Genomic DNA, 4,339 nt, shown 5'->3' with positions numbered 1-4,339 from the left:
ATCGAAAACGAGCTGGTGGACAGTTTAGGCTTGGTAGGAGATCCGGAGAGGCTAACGATTACCTGGACTGCGGATATTTCACGAGTTGAGAAAAGTGCGAAGCGAGTTAGCGTGTGGACATCGTTGACGACCACGAGCGACTTTTATTGGATTATGTGGACACCGTGGAGAGCCTACGCCTCCCAATGCAGTCGCTGGACGCTACGACACTATCATAGCACTTACGGAATTTGCCTATAACCCAGTGAATCAAATTATCATCAAAATAGACGAAAAACAAACAACAAAGCAAGCTCGCTCACAACCATTTGTCACAACTGTTGCGGATAAGGACACAATTAAAAGCAGAATTGTCATGACAATCACAGAGCGCAATATTGTTGCAACTTTTCAACTCGCGATTAATCAGTAATTTTAAACACAAAACCAAATTTGTTTAATGGATGCTGTTTGATAATGTGTCAATGTTTTTCAACACGGAGAAAGTTCTCGAAAATTGCAATGCGAAGCCCAGAAAATCGCCGCGCACGTGGTGATCGATCTTTGTCATATTCTGTTTCCTATTCATGTTGCGGAATAAAATTGTTGCAACAAGAATAGGAGGTGACAATGTCTTTGTTGCTGCGGGTTGGGTGACAATTTATTCACTGGCCTATAACCTCATACTGAGATGCTCGGCCTGGTATGCTAATTGGACTCAACAACATCCACACGTTCGCGCCCATTGAAGCAAAATGCCAGTAATGAAGATCTGTATGACCTAATAAAAACGCACTACGCATTAGAGGAGTCACTGGTGACTGTAAAACGGAAGTCGAGTGAAGATGAAAGGGCTCTAGATATTCTGCGACGAACAACTAAACGGATTGGAAATCGATTCGAAACTGGCCTGCTGTGGAAAGATAATCAAGTGACCTTTCCCAACAGCTATCCAATGGCAGTTAGAAGACTGATGCATCTGGAACGAAAGCTGGCAAAGGACCCGGAACCATATGAAAATGTTCGCAGGCAGATTGTGGAAAACCAACAAAAAGGCTAAGCCCACTTAGCATCGGAGGAGGAAATATCCCGAACAGATCCGCGTAAAGTTTGGTATTTACCACTCAACGTTGTTTTAAATCCTCGCAAACCGGGAAAAATTCGCTTAGTTTGGGATGCTGCCGCAAGCGTAGATGGCGTATACGATATATCTTTAAACTCGCAATTGATAACAGGTCCAGACATGTTGACTCCGTTGATCTCTGTTGTCAGTAGATTCCGTGAACATAGAATCGCATTCGGTGCAGACATTCACCGTAGTCGACAAATAAGCACAGCGTTTCTTGTTTCGGATGAATAAGGAGGACCCGATTAACATTTACGTCATGGACGTCGCTACATTTGGATCGACATGCTCCCCATGCTCGGCCCAATACGTCAAAAACCAAAACGCAATGGAGTATGCTACTAAACATCCGGATGCTGTGGCAGCTATCTTCGACACACATTATGTAGACGACTATTTCGATAGTGTGGAAACTATTGAGGAGGCAATTCAACGAGGAAAAGAAGTTAGCTTTATCCACGCTCAAGGAGGATTTGAACTCCGAAATTGGATTTCAAACGCGCCAGAAGTTCTTCATGTTTTGGGAGAGATAAAGGCTGCTCAGCCAGTTTACTTCGGTCGAGTCAAGGAAAGCGACAGTGAAAGAGTTCTAGGAATCACGCTTGTTCAAGATCTTTGGCGATCTGGCTGCACCTGGAACGATAAAGTGAACGGCGACTGCTGGATGAAATGGAAACGCTGGATCAGACTACTTCCCGAAGTAGTCGGGGCGATGGTCATCCGTTCAATCGATTGAACTGCATATTTTTACAGACGCCGGTGAGTACACCTATGTCTGCGTCGGCTATCTGCGAACGGTCATCGAAGGAGATGTTCGATGTTGCCTTGTAATGTCCCGCTCAAAAGTGGGGCAACTCAAACGGCAATCGTTTGAATTAATGGCGGCCGTGTTGGGTGCACGAAAGCTGCATACTATCCTGAACACCCACTCAACCAAATTTCAACGCCACGTTCTCTGGACAGATTCCCAAACTGTGCGCAGTTGGATCCTCTCCGATCAAAGCAAATTTAAGCATTTTGTGGTGAAGACGAAGCAACGCGATGCAACCGTTATTCAAGTCGCAGTAGCCTACACTTTTTACGTTTCATTTTTCATTGTGTCATTCCAAACTCAAACCTCAAAGAATAAAGACGTGTTTTTTCCAAAACTTGAACCTAAACTTATAAAATGTGGCTTTCCGCATTGGCGAAATTTTGGAATTGACTAGATCTACAGACTAGCGTTGGGATCCGTCCAAATTGAATGCAGCTGATATCTTGACAAAGTGGGGAAGAGGCCCTACATTCCTGCTCGATCCTGAAGAAAATTGGCCTACACAAACACTACCAATTGTGGTAACCAATGAGCAAGTAGGTGCCGTTATACTACATCATGAAGCGACTATGGTGGAGAAAGTAATCAACAGCGAAAGGTTTTCGAGGTGGACGAGGCTTCTACGAAGTACAGCAACGGTACTTCGGTTCATCGATAACTGTAAAAAGAAAAAGGATGGTCTGCCATTATTCACATTGAAAGCTACCCTGAATCAAATGCCCATAATTAAAGGGGAGAGACTGACGGTTTGTCGACCGCTTCAACAGGAAGAACTACAACGTGCTGAAACCATTCTATGAAAGCTGGTGCAGAACCAAAGTTTTCCGATACTTTTGCAAAAACGACAGCCAGCGACCGATGTCCGTAGGAAAATCCAGTATTTTGTACAATTTTCGTTTCTGAACGAAAATGGCGTTATCCGAATGGGCGGTCGGATGGAAGCTTCAGAAAGTTTTCCGATCTTCTATTTGATATGAAGTATCCGATCATCGTATTTCGTTTCCATGACGTCACCAGAAAAATAATACTACTTTTCCATTAGAGATATGGACACGCAAATCAAGAAACTGTCGTAAACGAACTTCGGCAGAAATTCCGTATTCAAAATTTACGAGCTACAGTTGGCCAAGTCGTACGAAGTTGTTGCAAGTGCAAGGTTATGCATTCACGTCATCGCGTTCCTATGATGGGACCATTACCAGTTCAACGAATTTCACCGCAATTACATCTGGGGGTCCGGGAAGGAATGGTGAGGTCAGTCAAGAAAGCAATGTTGGCACTGAACGACGGAAGAAAACTCACCGATGAAATTCTGATGACGACATTAAGGTGAAAGTTCATTGAGCACGTAAACATAATGTTGCCACCCACTCGAGGGTGGTAAAGCACCCTCTCGAACCACCCAACAAGGCGAAGCACAATGTTATGTGCGTCGGCCAAAAATAAATCATCATGTTCCATGTATACCTCCACCCACAGTATTATGTAGGCAGTATTACTAGCACACGTTTCATACGAAGGTATTATTGTCGATATGAATTCATCAACAACTTCATAAAAGCTCAAAACCACAATTCATTTCATTTGATGATGGAAATATTTTTTTTGACCAAAATTACAAACATTTTTCACACCATGCGTGTGATGTTTACTTTTTTGGTAGTTTTCTCCTCTCTTCTCTCGCTTCTCACGGACGGAGAAAGTTGCCATCAGTATGCATTTGAATTCTGCAGTCAATTGTACTGTATTATCTTATATTCATTTTTGCTGTTAAATTGCGTCGTACATTGTTTTCTCACGCATAAAATGTTTTGCAACAATTGTGACATTGTACACCATTTGAGTATTATGAAATTGTAAAATGCGTGGTTGAAGCAAGTGTATGAATATCAAAACAATTTTGATTCCAAACATAAAAACTGACATCACTTCCAATCAATGAGAGCGGCGCATCCAATTCATAAACAATGTTGGCTCAGTGAATTCGCGTTCCGGTGCTGTTTTCGAGCACACATTGTCGAATATAAGTGATTTATTGCTCCCAGGAGCATTGTGCCTGAATAATCAAAGTGTTTCAAGTATCGCATTAGATTTTTGAGTTGCTACGGTGAGTAGAAATACATTTAAAAGTGAGTTTTAGAACGAGCACCGAAAAGCCAGCAAACAATAACTCGGTGCGTGAAGAAGAAGTGATTCGGTAGTGCGTGGTATTTTACAACACAAATCACAGCAATGACAGCGTGTTTGCGTTCAGAAACTGGTAATTTGTGAAAAACACATGATGGAATGCTTTCAGTTAAGAAACTACTCCTCTACAATAAGGTTAGTAACTTCAAATAATCATTTTTTGTGATCGCTCTCGAAAACACTGTGAGAAGTGTAGGAGGAGGGAGCGGAAAGTGAAGGGGGAGTAAGGTGCC

The sequence above is a fragment of the Aedes aegypti genome, chromosome 2 (genome assembly GCF_002204515.2).
Source record: "Aedes aegypti strain LVP_AGWG chromosome 2, AaegL5.0 Primary Assembly, whole genome shotgun sequence".
In the NCBI taxonomy this organism is placed as follows: domain Eukaryota; kingdom Metazoa; phylum Arthropoda; class Insecta; order Diptera; family Culicidae; genus Aedes; species Aedes aegypti.
This window is presented reverse-complemented; position numbering follows the sequence as displayed.